General features: G+C 46.8%; 1 protein-coding gene across 7 annotated transcripts in view; it reads right to left on the bottom strand.

Moving 5' to 3' along the window:
- BCOR (BCL6 corepressor) overlaps positions 1-10924 on the bottom strand; it is a 70130-nt gene extending 59206 nt beyond the window's left edge. For 3 of the 7 annotated variants that reach the window (XM_034754410.1, XM_034754403.1, XM_034754430.1), the window contains exon 1: positions 10417-10924. The gene's annotated coding sequence lies outside the window, so the exon portion shown is untranslated. Of the gene's footprint in view, positions 1-9781; positions 9851-10416 lie in introns of those variants that run through there. The other 4 variants (XM_034754375.1, XM_034754419.1, XM_034754438.1 and 1 more) reach the window with 2 other exon arrangements.
- Between the last annotated feature and the right edge of the window lie 8723 nt (positions 10925-19647).

The raw sequence follows: 19647 nt of genomic DNA, 5'->3' as shown, positions 1-19647 counted from the left end.
ATCACACCTCTCGAACTATTACATTAAAAGCAACACACACACACAAGCCCAGCTCATTAGTTCTTAATCCGCGCCGCCGCTATCTGTGCGAGCGCTCTGAAGTGCTACTGCTGCCTACATAGTGAGAGCTTTGTTGTAGGTGCCGAAGAGGCGCAGGCTACTCGCGCTCCAACAGCTGTCACATTATTTGCACTAGCTGTAAACAGCCTTCACATTCCCCCCCCCCCTTACCGCATAGTTAAATCCAGACTAACAATCCACAGTTCGAGATCAAACCAACAACAGCAGCATTGTGTCTGCCTTCAGTGCTGTAGCATCAACTACTGCAGCTGGTTTAGTCCAAACAAGGAACCCCCTCTACCCCACTCCGACTGTGGAGAGAACCGTGTTTGTTTCATCCGATTTTTCAAACAGAATCTTGCTGCTGTCCGATACAGTGGAGTTCCTTTTATTAATTTCCCCTGCAGACGATATTTCGGTTTTTCTCCAAACTCGAGACAGACCAAGCACGCGCACACTCTTTTCTTTGATAATAAAGTTTTGTCACAACTTCAATTGTTTTTGATTTCCCGGCAAAAGAAGCCCCAAAGCACAGCTGCAGCTTTGACTTTCTCGTGTAAAGTACGCTGTGCCCCTTACTATAAGTCTCGGTCATTGTAGCGTTTGGAAGCTTAAGGCCCCTTGTTCTGCTGCAGAAATGTCATGATTGAATGGATACCACTGGCTGCCCCCATACGGGTGTGGGCGGGTGAGGACAAGTTTCCTTTATTTTGTATTAAACTGACTTTCCATAATCGTCAGTATCGGTGCAAATTGCACCCCCAGCTCGTCTTTAATTAAGATATTTTTGTTATAAAGTTTCCCCATCATGAAGGCCTATAGTAAGAAACAACCCTCTTTTGCGGTATTACAATACCGAATCTACATAATGGACCATTCCAGATGGCTTCGCTCAGGTTGATATCCCCAGTGACTTTAGGAGCGAGTAAGGCAACTACGATTAGATTTTAAGATATTGAGTCAAATCTGTTTGCCTTTAGTTTGACATAGCAAATGAAACGGGCTGTGTGTCATATTTACATGACTACCCTTGGGTTTCCTGCACCCTTTCACCTCCGCACATATATTGATTATCCCACGATAGACATCCCTTATTGTCCCAAAAACTTGAACAGAAGAAATACTTTATTTTCTATCTCCATATGTCCAGTTAAAATAAACTGTCACCTCTATTGATCCCACTCAAGTCTTAAGAATGTTTCTAAACTGAATCTTAAATCATGCACGCTCTGTTTCTCGTTTCCTACTTTAAAATTCTACTATTCTGATGCAAATCAGACTTTACTTGTGAAATACGTTGTACAATAATTAAACAGCACGTTGGCTATAAGTTGCCTGCTCTTTCAATGATTACACTTGTGCTAATATCTCTCCCATTCTGTGTAAATTTTTTATTGCGAAAGTGAGATTTCGATAGAACTGACGAAGTATATTTTCTCCCTTTAATTTATTCTTGGCTAAATTATGTATGATTAATTGGAATGTAGATGTTTAACAGTAAGCCATTTTGCCTAAGAGTTTTAAAATAGATTAAATTTGATAAAGAGACTATGAGAACCGGCACTGAGATGCACACTATATAGCTCCCGGATGCACAATATATAGCTTTGTGACCGCCGACTGCAAGAAAAGACTGACGATTTTTTGTTTTGTTTTAAAGAGCATTTTCATCGCGGCCCAGCTATTGCTATAGGTTAACGTTTCTCAAGGCAGGCACAGTGGCTACTACTGACGCGGTGGGTCTGCACTGAACTTCTCAGCCAGCTTCCCCTGTAAATTATTCCAGTAGGTATTTGCAGGTTGGTGGCATCGACTATTCATTGCCTGTACGGAGCTAAAAATCTGCTTGCCTGGTAAAACCCATTGCTAACAAAACAATGTCAGCAAAGGCTGCAACACATTCTTGTGAGAGACCAGCGATTCGTGCCTACTGAAGCTCTTTCAGCACAAAGGCTTTTAGAGGAAGAAGAGAGAGAGGGAGGGAGGGAGAGCTCTCGTGTTTCAGGGCTGCTGCCCCCTGGGAACCAAGAACCAAGTGTAGCTTCAATCAAATGCTCACTTCTCCTCCGGGAGCTCAGTCGGAAACCTGATCTCACTAGCTTATGCCTGCCTCCATGCATATAGACTTGCTTTTCTTTCATACCAGCAATTTGTATAAAGAGGAGAGCCAATACAGTTTATTGAAAATGCGATCTCACAGTAAGGGGTTCTTTCTATAGCTAAAATAAAACAACCTTGAAATGTCTGCTCAGGAGGGCCCACTCCTCTTTCCCAACCTCACTAACTTATGGGGAAAGTGATAGTTTCAAACTTACATCTCACATATTTTCTTCTCTGACTGGATCATCTGACTTCATCTACCAACAGCTACTTTTTAATGGGCCCTTTTAATGTCAAGTCACATAGCCATTAAAATGTTTACCATTAAACACATTACAGCTGGTTTTTTTTTAAAGGCAGATATACTTTGGGTCAGCTTTAGCTGAAGTCTACCTCAAACATGCCTATGCCAACCTTCCCCTCAGGCCCCAGCCTGGCCAAGCTGTGGGAGCCCAGACCTTGCCCATCTTCCCGCAAAGACATAGGTCTTGTGGAGGATTTGCTAACACAGCTGAAGCAAATGTTGGCCACACATAGGTAGGACACAATTCACTGGACCAGAAGAAGTGGAGAAATGAGGGGAAGACCACTTCCTGTTCTGATCTACCTAATTGCTTTGGCTGGAATTGGGAAGTGTTATTTCCCCTGATTTTATATCCAGGCAGACCTTGGAAAGCCAAGGTACAGTATATGGGCCTTTTTTGAGTTCCAAATTGATACTTCTATAGTTAATTGTGCTAATGAAGCCTCTACATAAACCTGTAAAGTGTTTTGATTGATATATTTGGGGATGTATGTAAAAGGTACTGCTTCCTGAGGGGCCAATTAAATTTGACCCTAACAACATATAATGTCTGGGAGTGACATGTTAAAAGTAATTCCCACAATGAGGGCTAATACAATTGGATATAGGGATGAATGAGTTAGGGAGATTCAGAGTGCAGTTTGTGTGCAAGCACACACACTTCTGTTCACAACTATTTTAGTAGGCAAACTATGGTACCCAGATTATAGGTGATTTTAAATATCCTGCTAAATGTTCAATAGTGTGACTCTAAAAACATGTTACTGTCTTAGCAATAATATGTGCATTAAAAGGTCCTTATGAATTTAGATTAAATAGCACCAGTGGGTGGATTAAGGAACCCTGGTGGTACCTATCCAAAATCCTAAACTATCATGTGGAAGATGTTTGGGTCACAGCAGCATCAGATCTTCCAGTGAAAATGGGTTTGTCTCTGTCCCTTCTAATACCATTAAAAAGTTTTCTGAGAATTCAAAGCAATACTGAGAATCTGCCTCTGAATCCTCAATTCACTTGTGTGTGTCTATATGCTGCAACATAAAAAAAAACAGATTAACATCAGCTAATATCCAACCTTAGCAGAGGAAGTGCAACTAACCAAATATAAAATTGGATTAATTTAATTCTTTCCTCCTTCCCATTGGGTACACAAAAGAAACCTCCACACAGGTAGTGTTTTTGTTTGGGTATTAGTTCTAACACAAAGCATGAACCTAGATGTAATTTTAATATTTTCTTAATTATTTAGGTTAAATGTCTATAGGGTTTAGTGCCTATACTACAGAACTACTGAGTGGTTGGACTTATACAAAAATATGATTCCCGATGAAGTGTGAATGCAAACATCAATTACTTTGGAGTGCTCAATTGTCCCATTGCCTGGACTTTTAAAACTAGGAACATGAGCCTATGTATTTTGTGGTATAAAGCTATTTAAAGGCAAGGGTCACTAGGTGATATATTCCACAGTATTTTAAATGAACACTTAGGATAAGAGTTTTATCTATTTTTTAAATTTTAATCTATTTTAAAGTTGAGCCAGAACTCTTACAAGTAACTGCTAAATGACAGTATTGACATACCTATGCCATACTAAAATACATTGAGACATCTGTAAAGTGAATGACAGCATAGAGATTTGTTATGTTATTGCAGTTTTTAATGGCATGAGAGTTCTACATGTTTGCTAAGCATAATTTAAGGGGAAAGTTTAATTTGTGGCCTACTGGATAGAGCACTGGAGTGGGACTCAGAAGACCTAGGCTCTAATCCAGTCTCTTCCATTAATCTGCTGTGTGATCTTGGGCAAATCACTTCACCGCTCTCCCACCTCAATTTTCCCAACTGTAAAATGGGGATAAGGATGCTGACCTTTTTGTAAAGTGCTTTCAGATCTACTTATAAAAAACACTATATAAGAGCTAGATATTATTAAAAAAGTGATCTTGCTGATAATAAATTAAGGTGATCATACATGCATGAAGTACTTACTGGTGTGAGTGCTGATGTAGAGTGGAACTTCTAGCCTACTCTCTTTCCTAAGGGTTACACTCAACTCTATACAAAAAATTTCCAGTGTAGTTGGTGGAGTCTGTACTTTCTACTTTAATTGTTCTATTCAAATAAAGCATGTGTGTGTTTACTATCACACTAAGGAAACAAATCACAAAGGGACTTCGGGGGAATGGATTAAAAAAAAAAGCAAGGATTTTATTATACTTTTTTTTGTTTTAAGTAGCAATGCTTACATGACATAGAATTGGCATATATACTTTGTCAAAACTGGGTATTTACATACCACTTTTTAAGAATATGTATTTTTTAAAGGGACTAGCAATGTAAACATCTTTCCTCTCCAAGTTTCAGATTCTTAAACTCTACCCTACACTTTAACAGGTCTTTTAGTTTGCACCTAGACAATACATTTAGTTTAATTTAGCTTCCGGTCTTTAATTTTAGCAGGTCTCCTCTCTGCATGCAAATCAATATGGCAATTACCATCTAAAAGCTCGCCCAGCCCCAGGTCAATGTAAATTGATCATTGTCCGCCTTCTACAAAATAACACCGGGAGTCTGTGGTGCATAATGAGATTATACTGGAAACTGTCTTTCAGATCACAAATTATATTTTATGCTGTCAGGGTCTTCTCCAAGCGGACTTTCTTGCATGCCTAATCACAGGGCAACAAATCTATTAATGTATAAAGGTAAATTTCATACAGAAAAATAGCACCAAAATAACCCCTACAGCATATACATATATGGGGGGGGGGGTGAAAGATATATAGGAAAATCTTCACTGGTGAAAGATATATAGGAAAATCTTAATACTAGCTGAAGGTTGTTTTGTTGTGCGGCAAAAAGAAAAAATAGAAGCGCCTCCTGCAAATTAACAGAACTTCTCTAAGAGAACTGTTTTCTGTGAGCTGGTGGCCTTCTTGCTTTCTGTCCCTAACTAGTCAACTCATCCATTAAAAGGTGCTACACATGACAGAGAAACCCTTGTGAAACATTCATTAACTTCTGCTTGAAAGATCGTTCAGGCTTCTAGCTAAAGGTTCAAGTCCTGACAGCCGAACAGGTCTGAGGGAAAGGTCGATTCAGAGTAATACTCCCTATCAGCCTCTTCGGTGAAAGGACACAAGGATTACATGTAGCCAGTGCTGCTCACGGACAAGGGAACTCCCCCTATCTGCAGATGAGGCCTCCTCTGCCTCTCATTATACACACACAGCGAGAGCTTTTCGACGTAGTTAAAAGGGGTTAGTCTGGCTCGCTGGAAGGAATCTACTTGATCTTTAAGTGGTTAGATTACTGCAAAAAGCAAGAAGCATAACATTCATCCTAGCTACTACTTATTTTTAAACATCATCAGTTTAAGGAGGAAGTATTAAGCCTGCTGTTCCTACCCTATGCACTGCTGTTTAAAGGCCCACACTAAAATGTGCTATAGATGTAGACGTAAAAGACAGTATCACATGTCATCCGTGTAATGAAGTGTATTGCACTATCCAAGTCCTACGAACAGATAGCTGAGTGGCCTTTTATGTACATCAGCCGACATTAAAAGGCCTGAGTAAAATAGGAATTAACTCCCTTGTCAATGAAATTACAGGATTTTTACACCCCCACTACCAGGATCAAGATGAGGCCTCTAGACTGAATTAGTCCTTTAACCACTCCATTTTCAAAGTTGTAAGGTTCTTTGGTGGGTGGGGAGGGAAGTCACAGATTTTCATTCCTATAATTCAGACTTTAGTGTCCTATTGTTCAATTTTTTTAATGGTGGCCTTACAATTTTTATGTCCACAAATTAAGAACCAATGGGATTTAAACCTTGTGTATTGTTTTTCAGTCCTAGGACTAACCAAAATTCTCCGCCAGTGATTCTACCGAATCCTCTAAATATTAGCTTAGAATGGCTATGAACCGTCCTGATTTTTTGAAGCCCCTGTTTATGAAGAAAGAGAACTGTTTTGGGCAGGGTTGTTATGAAATTAGCTAAAACGCAAGGCGTCTATAGATAAGGATCGCATCCTGGTACTGAAGGATAGGGACTCAGTGCCTATTGCACTCTAGCCTGTCCACCAGCCTAGTATAGACCCCAGACATATATTAATAACCACTCACACTGCAGTTTGCGCCCTCAGTTCTCCTACCTTAAGTACTTCTTTAACATTAGAATAACCTCAAAATAGGTCTGTGGTGTTTACTACGAGGTTATTTCAGTTCGGTCTCCAGATTCTTGGCTTGGTTTTCATGGGCTCTTTCTTTTTTGGGGGGGTGCAGGGAGAGAAGAGGGAAACTCTGTAGGGTCTATTGGTACTCGTCTCTATTAGATATGCAACCAATCTACCATTTCCGGTGTTGCTTCTATCTAATTAGAGATGTATTTAGATGTGAAGTGTAAATAAACGCTGAGCTGCCTGCTGCCCTGGCTCTGCGCTGACTCCTCGGGAATATTTCCAATAAGGCTGGAGCGCCCGGAGCCAGGGCTCAGACAAAGAGGAATGAGGATGGTCTGCGCTGCAGGCAAATCCAACACAAACCAGCTTTTATCTACGGCTCTGGAGCCTTAACTCCTTTTAATCTGCACCGCATAGGCTTACACAACACGATCGCCTGTATTCCACTGACAATGTCTGATTACAAAAGGAAAACCCATACGCCACTCAAAGTAACCCAAACAGGAACGGAAGCCTTAGTCCCTGTTTGCCTTTTCGGGCCACGAGGTATGACCCTCCCTGTGAAGTCCGCTGGGCTTCAAAACAACCTGAGGTAGGTTTGCCTGCCTTTCAGCGTATACATTAAACAAACCGAGGGCAGCCCGGTGCTATAAAACAAAGTCGACTCCCTCCCCACCCCCAGGTCATTAGGGCTCCGGGGTGGGAGGGGAGAAGTTGATCCGATCTGAAAAGCTCTCGCGGAAACTCGCTTTCCTTTCGGTATTCGCCCGGAGAGGTTGTGAATCTCCGCTGTGGGTTTTCCATCGTGACCCGGGGGAAGGAGGCGGAGGGAAGAGATGGGGAAACACTAACTGCGTGCTCCGCTCGCTCGCGGGGCCCCTTGCACGCCAGGCTCAGCCTGTGTGCGCCTCTCCGTGTTTGTCTGGCCCCGCACCAATCTGACACGGGGTTAACGCGCTCCTCGGAGTTTCTAAACAGAGGAAACTTCTGGGAACGAAATAATCTGGCACTCGCCTCGTAAACTCTCTTCCTGTTGTGGGAAACAGCTCTTAAAATGCAATTATATGCATGGGGGTAAGCCCACGATCCACAACGCTGCCCCCTTTCCCTCCGGGCACATTCCAATCGCTTCTCCGGTTCTTTTAACCGCACCAGCCAGCTAGATTTTCCTCATCTTTAAGGGTTAACAAAAAATATCGCGGTGACCTTTTCCTCTCGGTTTCCCCCACTCTCCCTTTCAGGCTCCGGTTCTTGAGCTCGCAGGGAGCCTGAACGGCTGTCTAGACCGATCTATCACAGACGGACAAACAATACCAGGAGAAGCCCTTTCCCGGTCCCTCAGCCTCCGCCACTCACCTTAGAAATGGCGAAGGAAATAAAGAAACAGTGTCCGCAACATAATCCTTCACTGTACATGTGTAGCCTTCAAAACAGCCCACCTTCATGCCTGACAAATAGGATTTTGTCTGCTCTTTTAGCGTTTGCTACGACACACACTTTTTCTATTCCACGATCATAATACTTAGCTGAAAGTGCCAGGGCCTTCCCCGCCCTTCGAGAGAGATAGGGTCAGCGTGGAAAGCAGAAGAACAGCCCGCTCCGCTTGTGAACAAACCTATTAACCTGAAAACTTAAATGTTTCTTAATCACGCCCTTTCACACCCATCCAAGTCAACCGAAGTGCTGCTCTGTCTCTAGCTCTCCCTAGGAGTTGCGTATTCAAGAGGGACGGTATTAGAGGTGGAGGTCCAATCCTGCAAAAATCTGGGGAATAGCTAATGAGCTGTGCAACTCATTGATCCAGAGCATACTTCCTAATTAACTCTCAGTCACCTATTTGTGACAGCAATTCAAAGAGCTGAACTGGAGATAAACCGCAACCCCTGCCTGGAAAAAAAAAATAACCCCCTTCCCATCCCCCCCAACACACTCGCCTTCCTAATCCCCTAAAAGCAGTTAAGGTGCCCGTTGTCTTGTCTTCCTCTCAGAAAAACCGACGGCTTCCACTTAAAAACTGAAAGGGAACTTAATCCGTGTACACCAATGCAATTGCACCGAATCCTAGACAAATATATAAGCACCAACGTCTCAGTGAAGAAGCTATATTAATGGACTCGCGTGACAGAAGCAGCCAGACACGATTCTCCAAGGTTAACAGAATGTAAATGTTCTGCGATATGGGGGAAAATGCAATTCTGTTGGCAAAGCTGAATTAAACACCTAGTAACAATTGATTTCGGTGGCTGGTGTCTGTTTCCAACGCCACGGCAAGAAATACTCAAGACTGCACTTAACACCACCTTATGGGGAGGTTTCCTTTTTATCTTTGTTCCCAGATCGTACTAGTAGGGTCGGCTACGCAGCCCTTTGCCAATCCCCACTTTATAAGAAGCGATGACCTCTTCACCACGGAAAAGTTAATAAAGCCTTGAAACAACCAGGCTCTGCTACCAGATTGTAGGCGGGCTAGGCTCTTTTCGTTTTTAATACAAAACACAAATGCAAAGCTGCAGGCTCCGCGGAGCAGATGAAAGCAATGAGCGGACTTTCTGCAAAAGATTCATTAGAAGAAATTAATGCTGCAACAAGCTCTGAGGCGAGACCATTAAACACAATCCCACAGTTCGTCAGTGTTACACCAGTCACTGGTCCGTCCCCCCCCCCCCCCGCCGCCGCCCGCAACCTCGAATCCTACACACATCGCGGAAAGAAGAGAGAAAAAAAGAGGAACGTGAAACCTTCGCAAATATCGCCCCCGGACTCGCTTCACGAACATCAAATACATGCCCCATATGCTGCGCAGACCAGCCTCGGAGTTGGCGAGGGCTTGCAGAAAATAGACCTATCTGTCCTTCTCCGATCGGCCTTCGATAGCAAGTTCCTATCCTCTCTCTAGTTCTCTTTCCACAAAAAACTAGCTTTAAAATGAATAAACTTCTACATCAGACTGGACCCCACACCAGCAATGATCTTTGAACGGGTAACCACGGTGACTGGCTCCGTTTCCCCCCCCCCCCCCCCCGCGGCCCCCAGCTTCAAAGCACAAACCCCCTTTGCATTCGCAAATCAACGAGAAAACCTCACGCAGCTGCAGCTCCTTTAAAAATAGTGTTAAAAGTCCACCCTTTACCTGGCTCTGGAACAAACAGCGCCCGAAAGCCCCAGCCTCTTCCTCATGAATGTGGCTAGTCTCGCTTGGGCTTCTCCACCAGATGCACTGGCGTGGAGGGGAAGCCAACGCGAGGCCACAGAATACGTGCCCTCCCTCTCCCCTGATTTAAGAGTGCCCCTCACCCCCTCCCCCCGAGGGCCAAGCCGTGGCGGCTGCCAGAGGTGGGGCTTTCACAGCCCTTTCCAGAGCGGAAAGCGAGACACGACGGGAACCCCCCACCTCCTCTTTCCTGCTGGGGACCAGACAGAGCGCGACCGGCAGCTTCCCCTTCGCTTACCCCACCCTGCCTCCCTGGGGGCATCTCTACAGGCCAACAGCCGACAAACTTCCACTCCGCGGCACCCACGCACGCGAGGCGCGCCCCGGGAGGCCCCATCGCCCCCCGCGACTGCTGCCTACCACCCCCTCGCCCCGCTCGGCTCGCTGCCCCTTGCAGCGCTTTTGGCCCTGCCACAAAGCGAGCCCTCGCCCCACGTCCCCCAGGGGAGCGCCAGGGCGGGCCGGGCGGCTCCCCAGAGCCCAGCCGCCCGCGGGCCGGGGGGGAAGGGACGCCACGGACTCCGCGCAGCACCGAGGTTTCGAGCAGCACTGACCTTGTGCTCCGGCTGGGAGAGCAGCAGCGCCGAGGGCGGCCGCCTGGGTCCCGGGGCCGTAGTCCCCTCCTCTCCCCGGAAGGGAAGCGCAGGCTGGGTGGATGCAAAAAGTTTGCTGCTCCCCTCCCCCTCTCGGGGCGTGTGTCCGAGCTGCGGCGCTGGGCTGGCGGCGCTCGGTGCCGCGCGGGGGGCAGTAGAGGCTGGTGGGGCAGGTGGCCGCGGCGAGGGCTGCGCGGCTGCCTGGGCTCCGCAGCCCGCGAGGCTCACTCGGGCTGCGGGCGCTGGGCTGGCAGCGCCATGTTGCTGGCCGCTCCGGGCGGAGTGTCCCCTGCCGGCGCCGGCTGCCCTCCTACATCGCGCTCCCGCCGCGGGGCCGGCGTCTCCAGTGGCCTGGCCGCGGCTTTGTGTGTGTGGCTGGGGATTTAATCCCCCTCCGCCGGGAAAGCCGCTCTTCCTCCCCTTGCCGCTGGGAGCCCGGGCTCCGTGTGCTGCACGCCGCGCTCCCCTCACATCCCCCCTTCCTCCTCCAGCCGCCGCCTCCCCCCCCGCGGGCGGGCGCTGAGCTCAGGGAGCCGCCGCCAGCAGCAGCGCCGCCACCGCGCTCTCCCGAAGCAAGTTACCCCCCGCCCGCCTTTCCCTTGCGAGGCTTTTCTCGTCCCTTAATTGATTCTCTCCCGGCCCCCGGCCGGCCGCCCCCCCCCGTCCCGCCCCTGCGGGCTGGCACTCGGCCCCAAAGCTGAGGGCGTCCCGGGGAGACTCCGCGCCCTCCTCAGCCAGCAGCGGCTGAGAGGAAAGTGTCTCCCCCGCCCGCGCCGCTGCTCCCCTCGCTCGCTACCCAGAAGGCCAGTGGAGAACCGCAATTACCATAAAGCTCCGCTCACTCCGCTCCGCCAAGCTGTCAAAGCCCGGCAGCGGCAGCAGCTCGCTCAGCCAGACAGCGCGCCGGGTGCCGCTCAGCCCCAGCACGCTGCCGCCGGGGAGCGCCCGGCCAGCTCCGGCCCCGCTCCACGCGCGCTTCCCCGGCTCAGCCCCGCTCCCGCGCGTGGCGTGGGCTCTCTGGGCCCCTTTCCGCGACTCCCTGCGCCGCACACCTCTTAGCCTCGCTCCCCCCAGCGCTCGTCACTGCTCCACGCCGTGTCTGAGCAGCCCCTGGCTCGCCGGCCTCCCGCTGCTCCCGACACCGAGCCTCTCGCAGTAGCCCCCTTCCCGAGTGGCAGTGGTGGGGGAGGGGTAGCTCTTTATTCCCTGCTCCCACTTGCCGCTCTTACTCCGAATTGCCTGCGCTTGCTCAGGTGAGGGGACGCCCAGCCCCCCCAGGTGAAGCGCTCTTTTTCTTCAGCCGCCCCAGCCCCACTCGCAGCACCCCTTCCCCAACCGGAGTGCCTCTTTGTTCCCTCCCGCTCGCTCTCCTTGGCACTCCCGAAGTACTGTTTCCTGATCAAGCCCGCCGCTGCCCCATCAGCCTCTTCATTCTCAGTCACAGTCCCCCCGGCCCCTCAAGGCTTTCCCGGCCCCCCCCCGCTTTTCCTTCACAAGTGTTTTCCCCACCTGCCCCCGCGCCACAACACAGTCACTCTTTAAATTCTCATTCACAATCGTCCTCGAGTGGAAGATTGCCTGTATCCCCCCGCTCCGAAACACGCTTTCCACTTCGCTCCCCCCCCCTTCCCGTACTGCGTCCATCGCCCTTCAGCCCTTTTCCCAAAAATGTCTTTCTCCACATCGCAGCGCTCAGCTTCTCCTTCTCATCAACACCTACCCCTCCACTGGACTGCTCTACTTATCCCCACATTTCCCTTCTTCTCCCGTTTCTCAACGGCTCGCTTTCGGCGTGGAAATGCCACCCTGATTATCAATCTTTTGCCTGATCCAAGTCTGAGACTCCTTAACACATTTTCAGAGCGTGTGAATTGTTTGGAAATAGTGCGGTGGGGTGGCGCGTGAAGAACGCAGTTCTCCTTCCTGGATTTTCTACTGCCGATTTCAGATTTCTGCCTGGCTTTTGGAGCCCTTCAATCGCTGGGCTGGTGGTTATCTACTGCATCTATTTACTTTGGCAGCGCAGCTTTTGGCTCAGGCAGCTCAGCTGGTAAATTTCATGTTCGTAACGCCCGACTTGACAGATACTCATACATTTAGTTGGTTGCTCTGCGTTAGCGGCATAGTTATATAAAGGGCTAGGTAATTTTTCATAACGTTAGTAGAAGAGAGACTACAGCATAGCCCTACCCCCATTTAAGGATGCTTAAGGGGAAATCCTGCTCGCTTTACTCACACAAGTAATCTTTGGAGCCCGATACCGGTCCCATAGAAGTGACTTGGAGTTTTGCCATTGCATCTAATGGGAGCAGGATCGGGCCTTTATTAGTACTGTTCTTTGTTAATTCTTTCCAGATAGAGCAAGGTTAACAGGCAATTTAGACGATTGTATTTTTCATCTCTACGTGGAGGATTCAGTGTGAGAAATTTCATAACGTGTTTACCTTAGTACTTTTACATACCTTTAACCTTGATTTTAAAAGGTGTCTGTTCAATACGGGCACAAAGATATTGGTTAATAAAGGTTTATTTTGTAACGATAGGAGTGACTTATCTTTAAAGGTGGAAAAACAGAAGTTCCTAAAGAAGACTGGACTAAAAAAAACCAAATGAAGTTGTGAATCTTAGTTACCAACAGTGTTTTACCAGTCAGATACAAAATAAAAAAGTTCTGACAATAGAGTTGGTATTCTGTGAGATTTTATTCATACTGTTTTACCTTTTGGTATGTATCTATTTAAAAATATCGTCCCTCTCAAAGCAGAAGTGAAATATCAACTGTTTGAAACCCGAAACTCTAGATACACAACTGAATTGCCTTGCCCTGGAGCCTCTAAAAACAGCTGATGCAAATGAAATGGGATTTTTAAGCAGTAGGTAGATACCTAGGCTTAAGGAAACAGTGGCAAGTGCCTTACAGATATACTGAGCATCTGAGATGTTTTCCGCTGTGATGATACTGAGAGTTCACATTCAAACACTGAAAAAAGTTTCTATATTTTATTCCAGGTTTATGGTGTTTACATCTGAAAACTATCCCACAGGTTGTTTTAATCTCTGATAACAAGCAGAAGGACACCTGGCCCATTACCTTGTAACGCTGTTTTTTTTTTTATAAAGATGTTTTAGGGCTAGACATTAAAAGTTATTAGACTGAACACACGTGGTTACAGACACAGAGCTGGAGGAAAGGCCTCTGGTATTTGTGTTCCCCTGGGGAAACAACTAATTAAATTGCTTTTTTTTACTTGAAAAGTAGAACTATAGGTTCCCCTCTCCTTGTGGGTAAAGTCTGCTATTGGACTAAGTTAATTCTCTGTCAAAAAATATTTTCTTTCTTTACATTTCCTGATTCACAGTGTATATAAAATCTACATGTTGTAATGAAACAGTTACCCCGGCCCAGTTTATAAAGGGCCCTGTTTCACACGTATTTTTAGAACTATTCCGTTCAAATTATCTTGAGAAAAGACCAAATTGATCACTCTTGTTTTTTTTAATTACTTTATTTAACTTTGTTCGTTGTTCAGAGGAACAGAAACGTGTTTGTTCTTCTGTCTGCTTTATTGTTGTTTTTTCACGTCCCAAAGCTTTGCAATTGGAGAGTGGCAGATGTGATCCACACTTCCCTGTGAAGCCATTGGAGCTGCAGTTCAATCCCTCAACCGGGTTGGCTCGGTTCTTCTGAACACATAGGGCTGCATTTCCTTCAAACCGATGAAGGCAACGCCTCGGTACATTCGGAGCATAGTGTTGCCTGCAGACTATCAGGCCGCCTTCCCCCTCCCACAAGCCCTTAAGGGAGCTGACCTGGAGGTCAGGCCGCTGTACACTGCATTCAGTGAAGGGAGGATTTCAATGAAAGCTTAGAGAGAGCGCCGCCGTACACAGACGCTGGGGTCCTTGCGCTGATGTTTTTATAAAGTATGGTGAGAATACGTTCACAAACACAACTGTTCCAATAACGTGAAGCACTTAACAACCTCGTAAAGACAAATCCTTTGTTAACGGTAGAATGGGACTTCTAACATGAGGCCTGGAAAAGGGGGTTATTTCACTCCCTCTTTAATTTACCTGCCATTCCATGGTTCACAATAGTATAAATAATACCTTATTCTGAAATCTGTGTGTACCTCTGTTATCACTCTACTTCTAGACTAGAAGGTGATGGGTTAAATCCCATATCAGCACTCAAAGAAAATTGTATGGCTAGTGCACTAGACTGGGACTTTAATCTCTGTGTGCCTCAGTTCTCCATCTGCAAAATGGTAATAATAGAATACTTCCCCACCTTACCGAGGTTCTGTGAGGATACATTAAATAATGCATGTGTGGTGCTCAGAAACTATGATGATTAGTGCCATGAAAAAGCCTACAAATAACAGATCGCTATCCTGAGCTTTGAATTGTCCTGCCAGTGTGTGTCTTAAACCAAACCTTTATCCTTGCAAATTGTAAGTCTGTTTTTAATGGAAGTGGGGAAATCTGAATCATAAAGCAAGACACCCTTCAGTCGGCCTTATGCAGAGTCAGTACAGTAGTTCTTTCAGGCCTGACACAACGCCAGCATATTGTTACAAAATCCTACAAACTCCCATTGACATCAAAGGGAGTTTGCATATTACAACTACTATAATTGTATTTTGTAGCACAGGGCAATTCTGTTCATAGTAGATCAATTTTTAGTTCCTTATGGCTAGCATCTGAGATTGTTTTCAAAGGGAAGTGACAAAAATGTTGCTTCACACCCTTCCCCACCCAATAAAACAGTATTGACGTTTTTGATATCTCCCAACTATGTTTTAAACCATCTTAACTAACAACAAAAGATTCGCTTTTATAATTTGTGTTACGGGTTTATGTCTGATTACTTGGAACCTCACAGTTAAAAATCCTGAATAATAGCTATTATAATGGAAACTTCTATGGCTTGTACAGATCAGCATAATTCAATAACCAAATAGGAAAAAATATGTTTAGGTTTTGTCAAAGTTGTGACACTCATCCACAACAGAGAGAAAATTTAAAGTTGAGGCTGTTTTTCTATCCTTAATTTATAATATTAAGGAAACAAACCCAGCAAAAGAGTTAAGGATAGTATGTCAGCCTTGTTTGTCTGTTTCCTGGCTGGTTTTGGTACATGGCACAAACCACAAAAAATTGTAACAACTAGTTTAATAATTCCCACCTTCCTGAAATACTCTGTAGTCACCAGACTTAGTACATCTAACACTCCATTCTCTCTACTTAGGCAGTTTTATGTATCATATACCTGATCAGCTCCTTGAATAGGTACATTACATAAAATATGTGCTTCCTGGACTAAGAAGACTGTCCCTTCGAGTTTTTCTTTTAGGAAGCATATTGGAAAAACCATGATTAATATCTCCGAAACAAAACCATATATAGCGAGTAAACAGTAGCCACCTCTTGAACTTTAATATTTCAGCCATTTTGATTGTTTGCTTGGTTCAAAACACTAGAAATAGTTAGGGAAGGCACCGCTGAGCAAGGAGTAGCTTTTTCTGCTGGCAGCAGAGTTGTGTTATCAGACTCTGCCTGTCACTTCTGGGGTGCCGGAGAAGCAGCAGCATGCCCATCGCGAGGGGGGGGGGGTCGCCTCCCAGTGCTCTGACAACCAATCAAGGAGCGAGGTTGACAGGTTCTGAAAGGACTACTGTCTGAAATCCTGTCCCGTTTTCCTAGCAGGAAGATGCAGCTGCGAAGCAGGGCCCTGCAGGGGAGGGGGCTGAGAATTCTTAAAGGGAATAAAAAATAGAATACACTCTTTTGGTTTTGCAGCCCTTTTTATACTCTAGTTCGCAACGCAACGATCTAAATATTGGTAGCATACACGGACTGGACATGGAGACACTGAAACTACTACGGAGAGAATCTGAGCTCTCAACAGAGCAATTCAATCTCTGTGCGCCCTAATCGCTTGCTAAAATTCGTGTTTAAATTAAAGCCCTTTGCGTCTCAAGTCTGAGTCTGCAGCTAATTTTTGCAGTTGAAACCTCCATGATGGGGTTTTATACTAGAAACACTGATCAGACCCTTCAGTATGTACCAGGCATCTCTGTAATGCGCAATACACAGCGCCTGGAATCCCAGCCATTAGCGGCCTGCATGTGACACAGACAAACGAGCAAATATCCACCAAGCTCCAGAGTTTAAATATCATACAATGGAAGGGGGAAACGCCATTATTTGAAAGCGTGTTTTTGCAGACACTAGCTTGTATGTTAATAATTTGATACAATCGGTGAATCACCTCCAGCTACCTTTTTTTAAAAGGGGTGCGGGAGGAAAGTCATGAGATAATCCTGTTTCTGAACAGCCAGTACAATTCTGCTATTGGTTTCATAAACAGTGAGTTTATTCTATCTATTTTAGAGGTGACTCTAAATTCACACTTTAGAATTAAACGTGAAAACGACTGAATGTATTGAGGCCTCCAGAGTCAGTCGAATGCACCAATGAATCGTCCTTGTGGGCTGACTGGTATTAAGTGGCTGGATTTTCAGTTCAACTGAAAGCCCAGCAGCAGCGGTTTTTCTAACTTGGATGCACACGTATGAGATGGAAATGTGCAGCCTTAAAGCACGGTGGGGGGAAAGCATACGAGGGTTTCTGTGTTTGTACAGAGAACATCTCCAAATTTGTAAACAGAATTATTTTCATGGAAGACACCGAGAGATTCCTTAGTCCTGTACTTAACACTTCGCAGTGTTTTTAGCAATTAAGGCAAGAGGGCGGTGGATACAAAGATAAACCACTTTTTTCGCCCTGCAAGTGTGAAAGATAAGATAACAGTAAGCTGGGGCAAAACGTCCGCTTACAACCTTCCCCCCCCCCAGCGATTTTGACCTGTCACCTCTTATCTCAAAAATGTTCATTTCGAAAGCAGCTTCAAAAAGCCAAAGGGAAATAAAAGCATTTTCAGTTTAAAAAAGGCATTCACAACCAAGTTCCCTTCCACCGGTTTCTATAACTAAAACAAAGCAGTAGTTCAGTCAGATAAGGTTTTCTTCTAAATGTGTCTGTTGGAAGCCAGAATTATTCCCGTAATTGATTAAATTAAATAAAAACGAGGAATAATTCAGATGTACTGTGCATCAGAGCTCTTGTTCTCACCCACTACTACTAGCTACTAGCCAGGCTTTTATTTTAGTAGTTAAGGAACTTGTCTTTGTTTTACTAACCACTCACTGACTTGAAACTAAACAGGTAGCTGTATTTGGGAGGGTCACATAACAGTGTCAACATATGGTGATTGTTAATACAAAATAAGAGCCTCTACTGACTTTTTACAGGCCTTTTTAGAGTTAAAAAATGGGGGAAATGCCATAGGACTGGCTGCAGATTGAACTAGTGCAGAAGTGGATTTAAAAAAAAGTTCACAAACGAGAGGACTTTCTCAGATTTATACATCTAGTTAAGTTCTACAATTTCACCCCATTGTATATACTATCTGCTTCTCATTGGAGCTAATACAAGGCGGCTTCTTCCCATTCCCTGTTGTAGGCACATCCCCAGACACCGCGGTCTGGAACAGAAGTAGAAGGACATACAGCCCCTTTCTCCAGCCCGACAGGCGCAGACACACAATTTATCCAATGTAACTTTTGGAGACATTCAGCACCTCTGAACTCGGCAGACAGTGAGGAAAGAAGCAGGACATACAGCCCCCAGACACACAGGCATACCACCACCAGCCTGGAATATGAAGTGACACTCCTCAGAGCAACCCCCATTCCCTCTTTCCACCAGGACAGAAGCAGGACATGTTTATCCCTTCACTCATCCCCTAGCACCAGACTTTTAATCCAGGAACACACACACACTGCACATCGAGCGCCAGGCATCTCCTCCACCTCCTCCCCTTCCCACACATGCTGAGAACAGGGCCCGGGCATGTAGACACCCTCTCCCATCACTCCAAGAAGCCAAGGCCACAGGGCCTGGTCCTGTGGAGTCTCAGCCTTCAGCAGCCCTTCTTCACTTCTCTCCCTCCAGTCCTGCCCCCCAGGGTGCAGCCCCCAATTCCCTGGCTCAGTCTAGACAGACGGCGCAGCCCTCCGCCATAACATACCCTCCCCCCACCCCGTCCCTTCCTGGTTGGGAGCTCACACACGGAAGCACACCGGGCCCGGCCGGCTTAGCAGCCGCGCCGAGGCAGTTGCTGAGGGCGCAGAGCTGATCTCCATGCGGGGAGAGGGGAGTTCCCCGAGGCCAGGCGCGGCCCCAGTCTCCTCCTTCTCAGAAACCCGCCGCAGTTATTTTCACGTAGCGAGTGGGTCAGCAGCTGATGACAAAAAAACCACCTCGCTAAGCCCTAGCCCTAGGCGATTAGTCATCCCCAGAGTTCCCCTAAGTCACAGCAACTTGGCAAGCCCCCAAGCCCAGCCGTTAGCAGGGTCTGCGTCTCCTGGCTCCCCAGGCACCCTCAGCTACTGAATCTGGGGCGACTGCGACAGAGGAGGAGGGGGTGCTATACAGGGGAGCAGGCGTGGGTGTTGGGCTCCTTCCCAGGCGATTCTCGCTCTCAAATGATTGCGAAGCGTTTTATCTTCACAGTCACATCAGCAGCTAACGAAGCTCGGCGGCTGCAACCCACACGACTCTTGTTCCCTGCATTTATCCTTCAATAAAAGCCGATTCCTTTATTAGAAACAGGAGACTTGTTTCCAACCCGCCCCTATCAAATCCCAACTGGCAAGGCGCAGCCGACACCTCTCCCCCCCACAATCTCTCTCACACACACAGCCCCTGGCCAGGGGCAGCCCACACTCCCCATCAACTCCCCAATCTGGGGCAGCCCACACTCCCCGCATCAGGGCTAGCCACCCTCCCCCATCAAATCCCCCCTTGCCAGGGCCAGCCATCCCTCCCCCATCAGGGCCACCCAACCCTCCCCCATCAACCCCCCCACCCCAGGGCCAGCCAACCCTCCCCGCCATCAAGTCCCCCCCACCAGGGCCAGCCATCCCTGCCCCCACCAAATCCCCCCTCACCAAGGGCAGTGGCTGCCCCCATCTAATCCCCCCCTCGCCAGACGCAACCCACACGACTTTCGTTCCCTGCATTTATCCTTCAATAAAAGTCCTTTCCTTTATTAGAAACAAGGAACTGTCTCTCCCACCGCCTATCAAATACCCCTCGGCAGGCGCAATCAACACCCCCACACCA

The sequence above is a fragment of the Trachemys scripta genome, chromosome 1 (assembly GCF_013100865.1).
Source record: "Trachemys scripta elegans isolate TJP31775 chromosome 1, CAS_Tse_1.0, whole genome shotgun sequence".
Taxonomy (NCBI): Eukaryota; Metazoa; Chordata; order Testudines; family Emydidae; genus Trachemys; species Trachemys scripta.
Note: the sequence above shows the minus strand (reverse complement) of the source record. Positions and strands in the feature narration are given on the sequence as shown.